Below are 20076 nucleotides of genomic sequence, written 5' to 3'. Positions count from 1 at the left end.
ACTTTATTTTTTATTTTTTATTTTTTTAACATTTATTCATTTTTCAGAGACAGAGACAGAGCTCGAACAGGAGAGGGACAGAGAGAGAGAGAGAGAGAGGAGACAAAGAATCCAAAGTAGGCTCCAGCCTCTGAGCTGTCAGCACAGAGCCCCATGCAGAGCTTGAACCCACAAACTGTGAGATCATGACCTGAGCCAAAGTCAGTTGCTTAACCGACTGAGCCACCCTGGCACCCCTTTTCCAGGTTACTTTGTAAGGCAGGATAGCACAGAGCTTGGAGCAATGACTCAGGAATCTGCCCGTGTTTGCACCTGATGGCCACTTACTAGCAACATGACTTGGGGCAAGGCCTTTAGCATCTCTGCACTTCTCCTCATCCATGAAGTGGAATGACGATAGAACCTTCCTCGTACGTTTATTAAATTCTCCTCACTACATAGAAAGCGTGTGGAACAGTGCCCAGCATGTGGCAGGTGCTTAGTCCAGTTGGGAATCAGGGTTCCTCTTCTAGATTCTTTTCCTCCTCATGGCCCGCAGCCTTAGCTCGACCAGATCATCTATCATCTTCCTTTCTGAGCCCGTGAACCAGTCCATCCCCAGGAAGGATTCTGACTGCCCAATCCTGATATCAGCCGCTATGATCAGGCAGAGTGAGGTACTAAGATTGTCTAGATCTGGTTAGAGTACTTGTCCCTGTAAGGAAATTTGGAATGAGCCCAAAAGGTCACCGGGTGTCGCAGATGGAAAACCAGGCAATTCAGAGCACACCCTTGCAGGCCATTGGATTCTAGCCTTTTGGTGTCTTTGAGCTGTTTTATGGCTCCGTAAGTTGTAGATAACTGATAGCAAAGCAAAATAACTCTTGTCTATAGACATGCAAATAAATTCTGTCCAGTGGTTCAATTGATTTCCCTCTTCTTTAAGGAATGAGTCAGTTGCAGCCTTTGTAAATTCACATCCACTTTCCTTTGCTGTGTATAAATTTATGCCTTTTAGACTTCTCCTTTGGATTAGCTGTAATATCCGCCTGGTTCCATCACTAATATTAAACCAAATAAAATCTTTAACACGTGTTCAAGTACGAGAGTCACGATCTTGCCTTTCAGGGAAAGCTATCCTTTAACACGTCCGACGATAGGAAAGGTCACTAAGCAGACCGCAAAATAATTACCGTGGTCGGGTCTCCTAGCGGTGTGACCTTCATCCAGGCCTTAGTTTTCTCGTCTGTAAGATGGGAAACACTACATACTCCAGGCCATGCTGTGAGAATTTCCAAGAAAGGTATGGAAAGCAGCCGGCCCACGTCTGGGCACATTGGAGATGTGCGGTGACCGGGAGCTGTTGCAGGCATGGGGTTGGGGTTATTGCTGGTGTTACAGATGGCCCTGGTCATGCATCAACAACAGCCAAGTGGCATCACAGGCATGGAATGTAGGGAGAGGGACAAGAGGCACCATGCGTTCTCTAAGGCTCGTGTGGCTGCAACCAGAGAGGAGAGGAGGAGGGGAGACTTCTCTGAGTGAAGCCACACATGACCGGTGCACTGAGAGCCCCCGTAAATGTTAGCAGGCACATCCCACCCAAAGTGCATTCAGCGTGGGGGACAGCTGTGGACTTGGCATCCAGTACTTGGGGAAGCATATTGACGCGGAGATGAGATTTGGACTTGCCAGTACGTAGAAGGGGTGGTCAGGGCGGTGCCAGAGAGGGGCGGGAACGCAGGCATGTCTGCTTGTGTGTCCAGGGGAGGCTGCGTTTTGCTGGCAGATGTGAACCTGTGGCTCTGAGGACAGCATCCTCCATGCTGCACCTGTTAGTTTGTCCCCCAGCTGTGTGGCCCCCTCCCCCCCCCCCAATAGCTTGGCCTGAAGAAATCCCGGATGCTGTTATGAACATGGGTCTGTCTGCTAAGAGGAAGACCACACCGTGTCAGGTGGTAAGTGGTGAACTGCTCTCGCACAGAGCACGGGGCCACAAGGGCCTCTGTACTGAACACATTGCTCTCCGTCCCCCAGCTTTATCCCCAACTGCAACTGCATTCCTAGCTTTCGCTTTCCTTGGCTTTGACCCGAGATGGACTTTCTCCTCTGTGTTTCCAAGTGCATCTTGCTCCTGCCCCGCTATAGGCTGGGTGTGACCACATCCAAACTGATCAGACAGCTTATTGGCATGCTAGACGGAAAGGAACCCCAATGCCCCTTGTCCCCATCATCCTCGGTTTGCGCTTGTCCAAAGTAGCTGCTGGGAAGCTAGCTGGAGGCCAGGAGAGTCACCTCGGCCAGTTGAGGAGGGATGGGCAAGGGTGGCAAGGGTGATCCTGCAAAGAGTGTGGGGTCAGGGGCCAGTAGGGTGTGTTGGGAGAGGGCTTTGAGTCTTGACCAATTGGAGAAAAACAGATTGTGACTTACCACAGGTGGAAATGACAAATGATGGCCCGGGAAAACGACCGTGGACTTTATCAACCACAGGATACACGACCGAAGAGATCACCAGAGGCAGGAGGAGGTGGCTGTCCTTCTTGTCTCAAGGATATAGCTGGCCACGGACCTCCCCACTCATACCCAAGCTCATGATGCTGTGATTCTCCATTTACCTGAGGCTTCCATGCAGGCTCCAGTGACTCAAACCCAAGTTGCTGGATCAGACAGGGCTCCCCTCACCCCATTATCCTTGCCATTGAGCTGGTGAAAGCTGGTGGAGACAGAGCACCCCCCTAATAGACAAAAGAAACAGCAGTATGAGCGACTGTACAGCCCGCTCCACGTGGCCTGGTGGTTTTCCTCTTAGGCTCCCCAGAGAATTTTCCTTTGCTTACCTAGGCTGGCCAGAAGGGCTGCCTCTTCCAACGTCCCCAAGGCAACCACTCCATGTCAGCTAGGACTCCTGAACCCGTGGCAACCTGCCAGATGCTGCTTCTGGAAGTGAGACCTTACAGGCTGGCTGTCTCCCAGCAACACTGCTGTTCTCATTGGGTCAGGATGACCTCTTAGGAGGGTGCCAGGCCTGGCATACACTCTCTTCTGGAAAAAAACAGCATCCCACTCTCCTGTTTAGGTAGATTCCATGTCAGTTTCAAGGGGGAGTTCTCCTGGGCACTCAACAGTTCTGTTGGGCCTTGGAAATGAAATAGGATTTTGACTGACCTTAGTGGGGGGCTCCTTCTATCTTTTACTCTCTATGGTGACCACCAAGCTTGGCCTAGGGGTTCACCCTTTCCCCATTCCTTTCCCTTTCTTTATAGCCTGAGTTTTAGACATTTATGTCCCTCTATCTCTGTCCATCTATCCATCCACCCACCTGCCCATCCACCACCCATCCATCCACCATCCAGTCACCAGCCACCTGCCCACGTTCCACCCTTCAATTCACTCATCCATTTACCTACCATTCAGCCCTCCACCCACCATCCACCCACCCATCCATCCACCCATCTATCCATCCATCCACCATCCACCCATTCACTCACCCATTCACCACCCACACATCCATCCATCCACCCACCTACCATCCCTCCACCCATCTATCCACCCATCCACCCACCCACCATCCACCCATTCACTCACCCATTCACCACCCACACATCAATCCATCCACCCACCCACCATCCATCCACCCATCTATCCATCCATCTACCCACTCACCATCCATCCATTTACTCACCCATCTACCCACCTGCAATCTACCCACTCCTCATGCGCCCATTCACCCACCCATCCACTACACACCCACCTATCCATCCACCCACCTACTCACCCACCATCTGCCCACCATCTACCCTTCAATTCACCCATTCATCCACCTACCATTCACCCCTCCACCCACCATCTACCCATCCACTCACCCATCCATCCACCACCCATCCACCCCATTCACCATCCATGCACCACCCACCCATCTATCCATCCATCTACCCACCATCTATCCATCCATTCACCCATCCATCTAGATATCCACCCACCCTACCGATCTATCTCTCTTTGCCTTTCCCCCCCTTTTTTGATCTAGGCTACAATTTCCCAAAGGAATTTCAGCAAAAAGTAAAGGAAATAAATACATGAAATGTGAACCTTCCTCTTCAAACTGCAAACAATGCATAACACAGTCAGGCTTTCAAAATTTTACACCTGCCTGATCCCCTGGTGGCTGACACTGTCACTCTCAGCGTGGTGTAGTGGTTATGGAAATGGACTTGAGAGACAGACTGACTGGGCTCAAATCACAGCCCTTTTGCTGACCCTGTGGCCCTGGACAGGTTTCTCTGCCTGAGGGCCTCTTCTGTAAAATGGGAATAACACAAGTAACTCTTTCAAAGTTGTGAGAAAGAAATCGATTATTTAATATGTGCAAAAAACTTAACCAGGGCTTGGGGTATAGTAAGTGATATGATATCCGAGGGTCACTTCTTGTTACTAGTCCTGGGCACATAAACTCTGTCTGAAGACCTTCCTGGACACCTAATTTTGGTTCCTGGGCAAGTCCTCCTTTGACTCGAGGCTGCTGCATACAGCTATGCAGGTTGCACACTGCACACTCCGACTCTGTGCACCCACCCCTCTGCTCCTCCCAGAGAGGACTTAGGCCAGTGCTTCAGGAAGACAGTCGTGGCGAGCAGTGTCTGCAGTAAGACGGATGGGCGATCTGCAAGATCCTGGATGAAGTTCTCTCTTCCAGGAGCACAGATGCATAGAAGACTCTTTGAGCAGGACCTGGGGAGGCTGAGAGGAAAAGGGCAGCCGCGATGTCGAGAGCTTCAGGACCAAGAGGGAGAGGGACTGGAGCAGGGCCTGAAGTTGCAGACCTGCAGGCAGTGCTGGCTTCATGGTAGTCATACCAGGCCCCGTGCTCAGAAGGGGCCCCTCATTTTCACTCTGCGCTGGGCTCCCAAGCTTTGTGGCTGGTCCTGCATGTTAGGCCTGGGTTGCAAAGGAGAACAGAGAACTCACAGGGGGTTGGTCAACTTCGAGGTGAAGCCGAGGGTCCAGGAGGAGAATGGCCAGTGGAAGAGCATTCTGTGGGTGGGAGAAAATACTGAATTTGGATGTGGCACCATTGTGTTAGGTCTCTTCGAACTCATGGTGATGCCATGGCTTCTGTCCAACCCCCTCCCCCCACCCCCCACCCCGGCAGAAGCCTGTGTAGACACACATGCTATGGGGAGAGGTTTGTATCAGACACGCCATGCACATCATTGTGTTCCTCTCTGGCCCTCCTTCTTCAGCCACTGCTGTGGCTGTCCGTTCTGTGTGGCCCTTAGCTGGCCTGTCAGTGCCTGGCCCCTGGCCCATCCAGGCCACTCTTGATCCTGCTCTTGGCTTTCTGATGGCACCATATGAGATGTCAGAGGGGCCTGCTCAGGAATCACACACCTACAGCTTGGAAGCACGGAGGAGCTGAGGCCAGGCGGGCGGGAACCAATGGTCAATGCTTTTCCCTTGTGTTTCTTGGGACAAACAATCTCCTGAGCCCTGTAAGCTTGAGCTCTGGGCGCCTGTCCTTGCGGCCCAGCTCAACACGGAGCACATCCTTGAATTGGCTCTCCTCCTTCCCTGCCTCACACTGCTGTTCCCTGGAAGCACAGATATAAATAATCTTGTGAAGGGCAGACTCAAGATGGCGCCCAAGGTTCCCTGCCTCCTGCTGTTCCCTGTGGAATCCCCCCACCGCCACCCCGCCTTGAGTGTGGGCCCAGCTGCTTGCCTCTAATATGGTGGGATGCCACTTCTGTGATCAGGTTCCAAGAGATTATTACTTCTGTCTTATTTGTAGACTCTATTGCCTCTTCCTTTGCACACTTTGATGCATCAAGCTGCCCATGTTGAAAGGCCCATGTGGCTGGGAACTAGGACCCTCCACTCAGTAGGTGTTTCTGGCGTCCCCTAGACTTTGCGAACAACTGCAGATCCTGAGTGGAGAGGTGCGTCAATCAGATTTTTTGGACGGAGTCCACCCACATTCTCCGTCTGTTCCCGAGGAAAGTTCTATAAACAAGGGGAGAATGTCAACATGCGTATGGAGTGCTTTGAACCTGCTGGGCATCCCAGGTACCATTTCAGCACGTCCCAGAACAGCAGGGCTTGAGATTGCTGTCCCAACCAAGTTCAAGGCTGCCTGTGGCTGGCTGTTGCTGGAAGAGAAAGACTACCTGTGGCCTTCCTGTGTGTCCTTAACCTCTGCAGACAGGATGGGAACTGGTGTGATGCAGAAAGACTGAGCAGCAATGGGAGAGACTGATGTGAGACATCTTGAAGAGCTTCTAGGCCGTTAGGAGTCTTACCAATTCCTCTGAGTGTCAGGAAGGGGTCGATAGAGGGCAAACAGCCCCAGAAGCAGGGCTGAGACGAATGGCTGCTTTTAATCTGTAGACGCTGGGCTTGGTCCTGAGCGGACTAACCTCACAGACATTCACGACCTGTTGTAAGCAAGACACAAACACAGCCGTCATCAAATATCACGTTGCTCTCCGTCTTAGCGAGAAAGAGAGAGAAAAGAAAACAAAGAAGTGGAAGAAAGAGGTTTCATGTTTTTCTTTTTCTTTTTTTTTTTTTTTTAATTTTTTTTTTTCAACGTTTATTTATTTTTGGGACAGAGAGAGACAGAGCATGAACGGGGAAGGGGCAGAGAGAGAGGGAGACACAGAATCGGAAACAGGCTCCAGGCTCTGAGCCATCAGCCCAGAGCCTGACGCGGGGCTCGAACTCACGGACCGCGAGATCGTGACCTGGCTGAAGTCGGACGCTTAACCGACTGTGCCACCCAGGCGCCCCATCATGTTTTTCTAATAGAAAAAGGTAAGGAGCGGGAAAGACAATTTGAGCTCAGCATTTCCGAACTGCCAGCACAGGCCCCCCTCCCCCGGCAACAAGAACCACAAAGCCAAGTTCGATAAAGATGAAAAACAGCACAGCACAACGGCTTCTCCAGAATGAGCTGCGCGTCCCCAGTGAGGCCTGGAGGGAAGAGAGGTGAAGGGCTTTTGGAAATCGGCCACTTTTTTGAGGCGGTAGATGCTTCTGGCTCTGGAAATGGAAAGGCAGCAGCAAAGGCAGATGAAGGCTGTGGAGGGGCTGGGCCTCAAAGGTGTGCGGTGCAAGCAAGGTTGTGACAGGTGTCAATCAGCATTGACAGCCGCCGGGTTCAGGGCTTTGCCGCAATCGGCCTTGGAGTAGCAGGTAGGAGCAGCTTTTGGGATTCGAGAGAGAGGAAAGGCAGGACGGTTGGGAGCCTGCTTTTCAGAGGCATTCGGCTCCTGGCCTGGTTGTTACCCTGAGCAGCTCTCTGACCCTGAGCTGGGCACTGCCCCTCTGTGAGCCACGGTTTCTTTATCTGTAACAGGCAGTGGGTGGGCTACATCATCGTTTCTTCACCCTGGAGGGGCAGGGCCCGGGCATCACTGGTTTTTAAAAGCTTCCCAGAAGATTCTCAAAGCTGGGTGGAGAACCACAGGCCTGGAGCCTACACAGCTGGATGTTGGCCCCTGACAATCTCTCCAGACTCTTCAAAATGAGAAAACGAAAGTCCACAGGGCAGCACCAGACTTCTCCACCAGGAATAGCCGAGGACACTTGAGTCCCTGTAACTGGGGTCACACCAGGGCCCCGCGACAGCCCTGGGGAGGGAGGCCCGTGTGGGATTATGCAGCGGCCGCAGGGACCCAGGTGAGTTAGCGGTGCCCAGAATGTGCCCAGCCAGCTTTGAGGTGGCCGCCCCAGGAATACGACCCCCACAGAACAGGCCTGGACACTTGTCGTGATGGAAGGGGCGGGGAAACAGGGGAACCGCACCTGCCATCTCCTCAAAACCAAGTCTTTGTCCCCGATAAGCGCAACTCAACACGAATGCCATTGGCTCCCCCTAAGGACTGGTTGGGGCTGGGCTCTTCTGGAAAAACAGATAAAGACCACCCCTTTTCACTTGTTCTTTCTTTCTTTTGCTGTCACATCAAAGTCATTTTATTGGTATATGTTCAAGAAATGCTTTTTAATCTCTCAAATTATAGCTTCTCTATAGGTTCTTGTCATTGTAAATTACACGGTGATTCCATGAGACTTTTTTTTTTTTTTTTGCTGGTGTCAATTAAAAAATTCCCCCTGGGGGGGCCTCTGCTGTGGAGTTTCACCCACATGCTCACACCTCTGTGACTGTGTCGCTCCCGCCTCTCTGTCTCTCCCCCAGTCTGGCCTCCTGCAGCCTCGGAGACCATCAGCCGCGCTTCGCCATCACCCCGGGCCTGGCCGTGGCATTTCTACCGCAGCCGTGGGGAAGGCAGGCCCTTCTAAGCAAACCCAGCTGCCCAGGCTTCCCCAGGAGATGCTGGACTCCCACAGGCGCCCTGCTGTCCTCGGGGCCCGAGGCTCCCACAGCCGGGCGTGGGCTCCAGGCTCGGCGGCCTGCCTCCCCAACCTGTTGGCAGTGCTAATTGCCTGGCGCACGGGCAGCTCTCTGTCACATCACCCAGCCTCCCCAGCTAATGACTCATTCTTGCACGGCCATTTGTTTGTGCTGGTTTCAGACAGACTAATGCTTTTAATGGCACATAATCATTTTTCAGAAGTCATTTGATGCCACTAATCATCTCGGTAATACGCCGCGATGGAACGCATAATGACATTCGGAACAGGACAAATGGCAGCGTGATTCCTGCCTTCCCCGCTTTAATCTATATTTTACCACATGCCTGGCTGTTAATGACACCGAGTACCGTTAATAAACAGCTGCCTTACGGGTTTCTCCCCCTTGGGGGTTTGGAAGGGCAGGGGGCATCTGTTAAAAATAATTCCTTCCGGGAGTGACCGTGAGCAGGTGTGAGGAGAGGAAAGGAAGAAGCTGGAGGGTGAAGCTTCCAGAAAGTCTCACCCTCTTTGCTGGGGGCAAAGGCCTGGCTTAGATGTGTTCTGCTCAGATGGGATGTGAGCGTCCATTGAGAGGACCAGATGGAGGGGAGCACGTGCAAGTTCGCAAGGATTCTGGGCCGGGGTTCTCTAGAGCCGGAAAGTTCCATGGAGGGATGGGTCTTCACGAGCAGGCCCTGGGGAGCCAGGCCGGGGCAGGCACAGTGTCATCTGGCAGGTACCCTGGGGGGTGGCCTTGTCCTCACCGAGAACCCAGATTCAGTGCAAGGACCCTCCTGAGACCTTGTGGCTAGAGCAAGACATCCCGGGGAGACTGTTGAGCGCACGGCACACGCCTCCTTCCAGGGTGGGGGGTCTTGTCAGGCTGGGGATCCTGGACACACGCCATTCTTCCCGAGACACAGGTGCTTGGGGGCTCTAGGAAGAGTGGGAATCGGCCACCGCCCGGGATTTCCATCCTTAGGTGGTTCTGTTCAGTTGCAAAGTCGATAAAATCCTGGCTCTGCACAAGCCCCTGAGTCGGAGGGGCCTAAAAATCGGCCATGTTCAGATCGCTTCACTGGCCCTACGTTCCTTATGACAAACCTTAGAGAAGTGACTTAAATAACTTTACCCTAATGTCTGCCAGAGAGTAACTGCTCAACAAAATGCAGTGATTACAGTAAATAGTAATGACAAGGGGCGGGCTGGGCACCACTTCAGGAGACCAGGGCACAGGGGCAGAGGGCGCATGTCTTGGGTTTTGGCAACAGACCTTTTCCATTCTTGGGGTCCCGCCTTCCTGAGGGGGGGCCGTCTAGACAGGAGGGCTAGTTTTCTTTCCCACCTCTGTGTCCTTCTCTTGGGTCTCCAGGGAGGGCCATGGTATTTTGAGTCCCCATGGGTGAGTCCCTGCATGCTAACGAGCCTGGAAATCTGGGGGCGGGGCAGGCCAAGGGGAGCCAGCATGGGCCTCCGGAGCCTGCGGACCGTGATCCGGGAGGCTAAAAGTGGGGCTGTTGACGTCAGAGGACAAGATCTCCGCCCTGGCTCTGTCACATAGCAAGTGTTCAACACGGCGCCGTTAACCGCTCTGAGTCTCGTTTGCTCATTTATAAAAGGATATTAATGGCATCGGTCTCGCCGAGGACCAGTGGGAAGATTAAATAAAGCAATGCATGTGAAATCCCGAGCACAGAGTAGGCCCTCATGCAACATTAATTATTACAGTTGATGCTGTGAGCAGGTCTGGTGGCCCTGTTGGACTCAGGGAGCCCCCGGGCGAGGGGGAAATTGGAGCTCAGACCCAGGTGGGTGCATCAGGATAGGTGCTTGAAGGGACAAGGCAGACCATCGTGGGGGTTTCTCCACGAACGTGGGGGTCTGCAGTGGGGTTTTCTCTCCAGTGCTGCCTCCCCCGGGCTGTGCTCAACCCCCTGTTGATATTACATCAAGAAGATGCACAGAGATTCGGTGGAAAGCCATCTGTCAGCAAGTGGGAAAGCCCCCGGCGTCCTTGCCAGTGTTTAATAATTTAGCGTTAGCTGCTGGATGAGGCCTGACCAGAGCTCTGACATCCATTTTAATAAAGTCCTTCTCTACCCTCCTCGAGCGCCGGCTCCGGGGCGGGGGGGGGGGGGGACCATGGGCTCTCACAAACCCCGCACACTCCCATCCGCCCTGGCCTCCCGCTCACAAGCAGGGCAGACACTGAATATAGACACACAGGGCCCGGTTCTGGGAGAAATCTTGGAAACACATGTTCTGGAGGCACACGCTGTGTGCAGGCCGGCTTGCACCAAGGCCTGCTCAGAAGAGCTTTCTGGAAACCCAAAGCGGTAGTAGTCACCAACACTTCTGAATGGGCTGCTCTTGTGGGCCATACGCGGGCTGTCTTTTAAATGATCTCCTGCCACCCTCCTCCAAGATCTGGAGAGAGGAAACCAGGTCTCAGAAAAGTACAGTGAAGCTCACAAGTGTAGAATAGGGATCCAACCTAGTGTTCGATTCCAATATTTCCACTCTTGAGCACGTTGGAGCGGTGCACATTTTTCTTGGCTAAATAAGAAACTGAGACTGGCTTTCTGCAACCTTCTTTCCCTCCCTCCCTCCCTCAATTCCCCTCTCCTTTCCTCCCTCCCATCTGTCATCAAATATTGCTCTGATGCTTTTTATTCAACTAGGTCTATGCTAGAGGTGGAGAGAACGAATATGTCTAAGGGCGCTTTCCTGTGGAGTGAAGTCCGGTGAACCTGCTGCCTGGGATCCCAGGAGGAAATGATCTGGAGACCTGTAGCCCCGAATTCTCCATTTTGGGGTACACTCTGATGGTTCAGGCCAAGAAGCATAGTGTGGAGAGGGTAGTCATTGCTCAGAGAAAGCTAGGCAGACCCAAGAGCCCAAGTCCCTAAGCAGAGCCTCAGGGCCTTGGGCCACTCTTGTGTGTCCCCCTGGGGATATAGAAACTGGCAAATAGTTGCTTATACGGTGTATTGCCCTGGGATTTCCCTGGGTATATTCGTGGCTGATAATGGGAGCCTGGGAGTTGGGATAGCAGGCTCAGGGCAGTGCTGCCTGGAGCAGGGGTGAGGACGGGGGTATGGAAGGTAACAGGGAGGGGGTGGCAGCAAATCCTAGTCAGTGGAGCTGGGACTGCAGCCCCCTCACCAACGCCCCACCCTTCCCTTCCTTTCTCTGTTTTTCCCGCCTAAGTACAAACGATGGAGAGTGGGCATCGGAGGGCGGCAAGCCGTGGGGATAACTATATTTACTCGCAGGCACTGGCTGCCATGTCTGTCTAGTGAAACCTGCAATTTCATTGTTTCAAGAGCACAAACGTGCCAGGAAAACACATTTCTGATGGCCTCTTCTTTCTGCTTCCTGCTAGTGGTTCCCCAGCGTCTTATGGATGAATCTTTTCTCCCTACACATCCTGGAGGGCCATTCTTCCAGAGCCACGCACCCGCGAAATGGGGCATTGAAGCATCAGGCGCAAGAGTTCGAAGCACTCGCCCCACAAAGCAGGCAGAAGGGCGATCCTGGACACTAAGTCCCCGGGCTCAGGACCGTGTGTGGTTCTGCATTGCACCCCCACAGCCCGTACACCGCCCCACCTCCAGGAGGGACTCCAGAATTGCTCATTCGAGAAATGGACAGAAGGTGGATCGGACAGCCCCATCTATGGTATCCAGACTACCCTCACCTCTTTCTAGCCCTGTGGTCCTATGTTCTCATCTCTAAATGGAGATCGTGGTGCCTGCCTTTGGTTTTTTCCTGAGGATTAAGTGAAATAACAGATGTCAGGTGTTTGGCTCAGGGTAGGTAAGTGCCCATTCAACACCTATGGACCCTACAAGCCGCCCCTGCTCCACCCACACAGTGGAAGCTACTGGGCAGTAAAAGAGAGTCAATTATTGTACACATAGCCCCATGGATGCATCTGAAATACAGTTTACTAAGCAAAGGAAACTAGATTCAACACTACTCAGTGAATGTGACCTGTTGGAAAAGACCAAACCATTGGGGGAAAAAGAACCAGGTTGGGGCGCCTGTGTGGCTCAGTCTGTTAAGCATCTGACTCTTGATTTTGGCTCAGGTCATCATCTTACGGTTCATGAGACTGAGCCTTGCATCAGGCTCTGCATTGACAGTGCAGAGCCTGCTTGGGATTCTCTCTCGCCCTCTCTCTCTGTCCCTCCCCTGCTCTCTCTCATGCTCCCTCTGTCTCTCTCAAATAAACAAACTTAAAAAAAAAAACTTTAACAACAACAGGTCAGTGGTGGCCAGAGGTTGGGAGAGGGAGAAAAAGTTGACCGCAGAGGGTACGAAGGAACTTTCTGGGGCGATGGAGCTGTTCTGCATCTTGTGTGCAATAGTGCTGTCAGAGTATGCCTTTGTTACAACTCCCAGAGCATTCCACTTTCTAAAAGGGTCAACTCCACTGTATGGAAATAATATCTTAATTAAAGGAAATGAAACAAAAAAGTCTATGGACCCTGAAATGATGAAAAAACCCGGAAGAGCCTCTCTGGCCTTTGGAAGATTCTCGTGGTTGGCTGTGTCCCAATCTCTTTCATCACCTTCTGCTCCGAAGGCCGCAGGAGGCAAGGGCATTTCCTGCCGGTGGGGAGAGGGGGTCCAGGACTCTGGCTCGGATGAACTCTTGTCTGGGGAAATGTAGCCAAAGTGGAAACTTCCCACCTGAAGGTGATGCCTGAACGTTGGCTAACGGGGGCCCAGTGGTTCGCGTCCGGGAAATAGCTAATGGTATTGGGATCACCAGGTTAAGAAAGCCAGAGCCCGTTAGGGATGTGGGGGCAGTGTGGTGGAGGACAGGGGCTAATGGGGAGCGCGTGGTAGGGGTGCACTCCCCGCCTGATGGATGGCTTCAGTCAAGTGGCAAACCCATGGGCACGAGCGTGCCTCCTGCAATAGGTCAACTTCGGTCCAGCGGGCTGCAAAGGTCCTGTTAGTGCCGCCGTCATTAAGCAATATAGACACAGGTAATTTGCTTCACTCTTTGGATGCAGAGCAAAATGACTCATCATTATCTTATTAATGCAATCAGGGGCTGAAAGCGAAGCCCGACTGGCATTTCGCCTCAGCAGCACTTTCTGGAGGGGTCAGATGTTCGCAGCCCTCTGGCTCACTTCCCTGACATTTTCTCTCCCTTCCCAAGACCTCATGCTTTGTTCCCCCACCTCCCTGGGTCGCTGGGCAGGAGCTCCCCCCGGATGGTGTTCTGGGCCAGTGAGCCTCCCTCTGAATCCTGGCCCCGGGGTGGCTGCCTTGGCAACCGGGCTGGGCTTCAGGGAGCCTTCCAGAAATGTCGGGGGTGGGGGGGCTCGACGCCTGGGCTTAGAAGAGGGAGTGCCTTCTGGGGACATCCTTCGTGCAGTGCACATTGCCGCACACTTTACATGAGCTGTGCCGTCCCGAGGCCGGTACTGTTCCTCTCTACCCTGTGGCTGTGCACATGAGGGCTTGGGAGGGGTGTGCATGCCATGCATCCGGCCACACAGAACAGCACCCAGCTGCGAGTGACTGAAATCACAGGAATCTGGTGTGGAATCTGGGGGCACATCAACACAGTGACGCCCGCGCTCTGGCCAGGCAGCCTCTTGAGGTTTTCTCGGCTTTTCCATTTTATCACGAGATGGTGGCAGAGGCCCAAGCCTCACCTCCTCACCCATCTGTGTTCAAAGGCAGCAAGGAGTAACAGGCAAGGGTTTCCATCTCCTCTCCCTCTTGCTCTTCCTTCCTTCTCCTCCTCCTCCTCCATTTCTCCCTTAAAAAGTAAGGAGAGGCTGGGGCTCCTGGGTGGCTCAGTCGGTTGAGCCTCCGACTGCGGCTTAGGTCACGATCTCGCGGTTTGTGAGTTCGAGCCCCGCGTCGGGCTCTGCCCTGACAGCTCGGAGCCTGGAGCCTGCTTCGGATTCTGCATCTCCCTCTCTCTCTGCCCCTCCCTTGCTCGTGCTCTGTCTCTCTCGGTCTCTCAAAAATAGATGTAAAAAAATTAAAAAAAAAAAAAAAAGTAAGGCGAGGCAATATTTCCCAGAGACCTCAGTGGATTCCCTTGCCTCTCACTGACCAGGACTGCCCATATGTTCAAGTCCTAGCTACAGGGGGTAGGGGAGTCCCTGGTGATTTTGGCTCTGGGGGCAGGTGACGGGCAGTGCCGTGAAGAGGTTCAGTACCTTGCCCGAGACTATCACTTAAGTGGTGCCCGGCCAGGGTTCTGGGTTTGTCCCCAGAACGCATACTCTGAACTCTTAAGCCAAAGTTCAGGGTCCTCCCTAGGCAGTGGTGGGGAGGGTGGGGCAAGGCGGGGGGGGGGTGGAGAAGTAAGAAAAGCCAGAATCAGCTACCCCCTTTGGACGCCAAAGAGCTCGTGCAGGAGGGAGAACGGTGTGCATTTGGTGAAAACAAACACGAACAAAACAGAACTCTTAATAAACCAGCCTAAGTCCAGCCTCACAGAAACCGCCCGCCAATAAAAGTTCTAATATTTTCTTCTTCTTCATCTTCTTCTTCTTCTTTAAGGTTATTTATTAATTTTGAAAGAAAGAGAGCACACGCAGAGTAGGGGCAGAGAGAGCAGAGAGAGAATCCCAAGCAGGTTCCAAGCTCTCAGCACAGAGCCCGACGCGGGGCTTGAACTCACGGGCTGAAAGATCATGACTGGAGCCGAAGGCAGACGCTTAACTGACTGAGCCACCCAGGCGCCCCCATAGAATATAGTCTTGCGGGACAATCCTCAGCATCCAGAGGGGATTTCCTCCTACGTTTTCTGGTCTGGCTTCCCTGACATACGGAATCACTGAGGGCAAGGTGACACTCCACGCAGCTGGGGGTGAGGTCTGCAAACCCTCAGGCCTGAACAGACAGCAGCCCTGAACCCTGGGACTGTCAGCCGCTGGGTGCCGCCTCCCGCTGCTGGTACCCACACAGCCCCTCCCGTTTGGTCAACCTGATGGCCGGCCATCGTCCCCAGCACTAAGGGGCCACAGCGGCCAGGCTCGCCCTCGCCCACCCCCCCCACCCCTGGGACAGCTGTCGAGCACAGAACATCACCTTGTCACTTCTGCTTCGCTTGTTCCCGATTCCTTCCCTCGCTCCTCCTTGCTCGTCGGGATTGCTTTGGTTCCTGCAAGCTATGCCTGATTTGGAAGGTAAAAAGCAAGAGACAAAACTTAGGAAACCAGAAACATTAATTTTTCACACTATAGTACATCAGAAGCTCTGGACGGGGTGGGCTGGGGGTGGGGGGGACCGCGGGCCCCTTCTCGCTTCTCCTAGGGAATGAAGCCTGGGGCTTTCCTTAAGAATCAGAGGGCGTTTCCTCCCATATTTCCAGCCCCTGCCTCCCCATCGCCGAGGGGCTCCCTGTCACATGCGGGGGCATCGCTGTGCAGGAGGATGAGTGGGAGCAGGGGCACGGGTGTTACTGAGCTTTAAGTGGCTCTGGGGAAGGGGAGAAACGCAGACAGGACAGGGAAGGAAAAGGACGGTGGAGCTCACATTTATTTCGTGCTTGCTCTGCTCGCGGGGTTCTTGGCACACCTCAGAGGAAAGCGCTTTTACCCCATTTATAGGTGATGAGACAGACGCAAAGGAAGACTAAGGACCTTTCCAAAGGTCACAGAGCCGGTAAGAGGCAGGGCTGGAGGGCTTGAAGCCACCTGCGTAGACAACCCCAAAGCCCTGGAACCCTGGCGGGCAGCGTGGCTCAGTGGTCTGGGCCGGAAGGAGGCCTGGGAGTGCGGGGCTCCCACCGTGCCTGGGCTCTGCTGAGCCACGGCGGGCCTCAGTTTCCCCACCTGTGCAGAACTGGCCTGAGCTCGTTTCCAGCGACCACTCTCGGTGGGACCACTCTCGACCTCCCTGCTCTATGAAGACCACATGGGCTGTGGTTTCTCGCTGGAAACAGGGAGGCTGGCTTCTTCTGGTCCCATGATGCAGGACTGTCGGCCTTGGGGATCGGGGCTGGGCTGCACCCACTGGGTAGGCTGCAGGTGTGCGGAGGGAAGCACTGGCCGGTGCCCCAGGGAGTGCAGCCGCTCTGGGGGCCTTGCAACAGCTGTGAGACGTTACTTCCTGTGTTACCGCTTCTTCCTTTTCTCTCCCTGCACCGGCTCCCCATGCGCCCTCCCCTCCTCCCTTCCCGTCACCCCAAGAAAAAGGCAGGCTGTTCGGGGAGGGGGCGGAGAGAGTGCTTTTGTCACACACAGTCCGGCCACCTTCCCTCCGGTGAAGGCCAGACCTTGAAGGAAAACGGCCAGGGCTCCTCCTTCCTCTCCCATCTGGAAAGGAACAGAGAGCGGACCCTAGGAGTCCCCAGAGGGATTCCAGCCTCCATCAGGAAGAGACGCTCCCAAGTCATGAGGCAGGTGCAGTCACGTGGCTCGCCCGAGCCTCCAGGTTCTGTCTGTGAGTCATTCTCGGGAAGCCTCCCAGCCCTCCATGGAGAAGGCTGTCCGGCTGCCAGAAATTCTGTCACTGAGTCATCTCGAACGGCAAGTGAGTTTGTCATGATATCCGGTTTCTGCACAGATCAGAAGCTCCGAGGGCCCGGTGGGCCAGGCGAGCTGGACTCGTGGAGCTCATTCTGAGTGGCTCAAGGAGAGGCCCAAAGAGAAGGAGAAAAATAGCTCCCAAGCAGCCAGTGGCGCTTCGGTGCTGGGAGTTGCCCAGTAACCTCACATAGTTGTCCTGACTGTCTCACGAAGGAGGTGCTGACATTTAGCCCCATTTCCGAGATGGGGAAGCTGAGGCAGGGAGAGAGAGCCCAAGGAAGCTGCCCGAGATCACACGGGGAGCGAGGAGTGACGACGGGGTGTGAGCCCCAATCTCCTGGCTCTTACGCCTGGCTTTTCCCACGAAACCAGGTTGCGTCTTTGAAAGCCCGCGGTTCCAAGCATTCACAGCGGGCTCTCTGTTTTCGGGATGAACCAGTTCCCCGGGCACTGGCACACCAGTCGGCACCAGAAGAAGAACCAAAACAGGACACGGCAAACGGATCCAGTTTTGCCCGAGCAGTCGGCCTGCGAATGTTTCGGGGGCACACCCCGGGGAAAGATCAAAGCCGGGCCCGAGGCACTCCACTCTCGCTGCCTTCTGCCCCTGCCTTCGCCCCACTTGATGAGCTGTGCAATGTCAGGCTGTGACTTGGCACCCAGTGCTGGTTTTAAAAAGGAGTCTCACTCATGCTATTCAGATTTCAGAAATAAATGCTCTGCACCACTGATCGGAACGCCCGGAGTCAACAGAGCCGGTGACATCTTAAGAAATGCACCCGGTACTTAAGGTTTTCATCTTAATTATACATGTTCAAATCACAGACAGATTTTCTCCTTCTGGTCCTGAATATCAGAGCTGCCAAATCCAATTGAATCATCTTCTTTTAAATGCATTTTGCAGTATGCGTTTCGCCCGTTTTCCCAATTTCCATTGTAAACGAGCACCAGAATTGTGCTGAGGGCCCTTTTCTTACAGGCTGCATTATTCAACCAGCAAATGAAGAAAGGAAAATGCTGATTGCAAAAGAATTAAAAAGTGGTCCTGGGCGGCCTCGGGGCTTTGGCCAACCGGATGTGGCCAGGACCAGGAACTGTCTCTGTTAGGGACTTGTGGTTCCTTTACCCCAGGCAGGGACAGGTGGAGAAAGGTGTTCCTTCTAGGGGCGCACATTAGCTCCAGGGGAGTCGGCTCTCCGGCTTGCTTCCTGGGCTGGGCTGGGCTGGAAGGGGGGCTGTGGATCTCGGCAGGACCGTTGTCATTGTCATCATTTGCAGATGCTACATGCTTTGATTTCTGCTGTGCCTTGGCTCTCAGACAGACTGGGAGATTCGGGGGCCTTGGATTACTCCCAGGGAATGACTTGACTGTCACAGGTAGCACGGACATCAGTGTCCTTGTCCACTAGCCGTGCTCACCCGGTCTGCCTTCCCAGGAATGGGGTGGGGAGAGGGGTTCCCAGATTTAGGGTGTGACAGCTGCTGCGGGCGTGGGGTGGGGGGAGTAACGATGCCTGGGATTCCGCTGAGGTCTGTCTTCTGTTTCTTTGTTTCTTGTCCCCTCTCTGCTGAAGGGAGCACTCAGCCTAGGCCCGGCCGTGGTTCTCTGTGTTCGCGGGCAGCGAACTCCCGCTTTCTCCTTTACATCACTTCCGTGCTTGTGGATTTCACCTACAGACCAACACCCTGTGCCTACCAGCACTGGGGTTGTCGGGCCCATTTCACAGAGTGTCAGAGTATGCCTGCTTATCAGCAGTCGTGATAAGGGAGCATGAGACAAACACCCGCCCCACCACCCAGTTGGGATCTGTGTGACATTCCTCAGGCTCTCCTGGCTGCCCAGGAACAAAGGAAAGGGGAAAGCAAATGGTTAACTGACAGAGATTCCCCGTCATGCAGACGTGGGTCTCCATCGGTTTACAAATGTCTTAGTGAATTACAAGAAAAAGACAATTTCATACACAGCCTATAGACTCAGTTTCCTGGAGCCCCAGCGTCACCCTCCCCTCCATAGTGATGTGGGAACAAAGACAAGAAGGAAATGGCAGGTAAAATGAAATTTCTTTGAAACCTGCAGCCCGTGGACAAATACTTGAGGCAAATACAGAGTAGAACATTTCTCCAGGAACCGCCCCCCACCCTGTCTTAATGTTAATGCCTTACTAGAGGGAAAATAGCCTTAGCCTGACAATAGCAAGGCCTCTGGTATCTTCTGAGTCCTCTTTAGCAAATCAAAGTCCTCCCTTTTGCCTTTACCTCGCCCAACTCCATAGTTTATAACCAATCACTCCTCACAACCTCTCTCTGCCCATGGGTGCAGCTCTCTCTGCCCATGGGTCCCGTCCCCGTGCTTTAAGAAAATCACCTTTTTTGCACCAAAGCCGTCTTCCAGAATTCTTTTTTGGCCGTCAGCTCTGGACGTCCACTACTCCAAACCTCCATCAGTTGGATCCCAACCTTGGGCAAGTTACTTGATATTTCTGTTGCTCAGGAGGTGACCACGTCAGCAGGGTGGAGTCCTTGCAAAGAGGATTAGGGCCCATGGAAAAGGGACCCAGGAGAGCTCTCTTGCCCTTTTTCCACAGCAAGAAGCCAGCAGCATGCAACCCCGGGAGAGGTTCCTCGCCAGAACCCGGCCTTGCTGACGCCTGATCGTGGACTTCCAGGCAGGCACCAGCGCTGTGGGGAACGTGGATATGTTGTCTACCAGCCCCCTACTCTGTGGCACTTTGTTACAGCAGCCGGGACCGACCGCCAATGAACATCCGCCCTACACGTCCTGTGTTACTTGATCCACCTGTTTGTCTGAGTCAAGGGCACTCGTTTACAGGTGAGGAAAGGGAGGCCCAAGACTTTAAAGGGCTTCCGAGAATCTCATTGTAAGTACAGAGGCAGGAATTGAACCAGCTCTGACTCCGGTTCCTCCCTCTTTCCCCATCCAGCTGCCCTCCTGCCAGATTTGAGCAGCCTCTACACCATCTCCGTGCTGTCGCTTTGTCCCCACCTCCCAGCCGGGTAAAATCCCAGCCGGGGCTCCGGGCTTCAACGCCTGGAGAGCTCTGGACCTCCATGTTTTCAAATTTACGAGTAGTTTTGAATTTTCTGCGGCAGGTCCTCAGGGGCTCGGGAGGGGCGGTGGAGTCTAGGGTTGTGGTTTCTTCAGGGAGCTGTGACGTCCGTCTTCCATCCCCCGAGGGACCACCCAGATGGCGTGTAGCAGTCGTGGGGTGGA

General features: G+C 53.8%; 1 long non-coding RNA gene across 2 annotated transcripts; it reads right to left on the bottom strand.

Annotated features, from left to right (window-relative positions):
- Positions 1–4313: 4313 nt before the first annotated feature.
- LOC123604591 lies at positions 4314–15496 on the bottom strand. 2 transcript variants are annotated; one of them, XR_006715375.1, is made up of 3 exons: positions 15403–15496; positions 6276–6410; positions 4314–5010 (listed from the first exon to the last, which is right to left on the bottom strand). It is a non-coding gene; the product is annotated as an uncharacterized LOC123604591 (long non-coding RNA). The 2 variants fall into 2 exon arrangements; XR_006715374.1 differs by having other exon boundaries at positions 4314–4914.
- Positions 15497–20076: the final 4580 nt, after the last annotated feature.

This window comes from Leopardus geoffroyi, chromosome E1 (assembly GCF_018350155.1).
Source record: "Leopardus geoffroyi isolate Oge1 chromosome E1, O.geoffroyi_Oge1_pat1.0, whole genome shotgun sequence".
Lineage (NCBI taxonomy): Eukaryota > Metazoa > Chordata > Mammalia > Carnivora > Felidae > Leopardus > Leopardus geoffroyi.
This window is presented reverse-complemented; position numbering and strand designations above follow the sequence as displayed.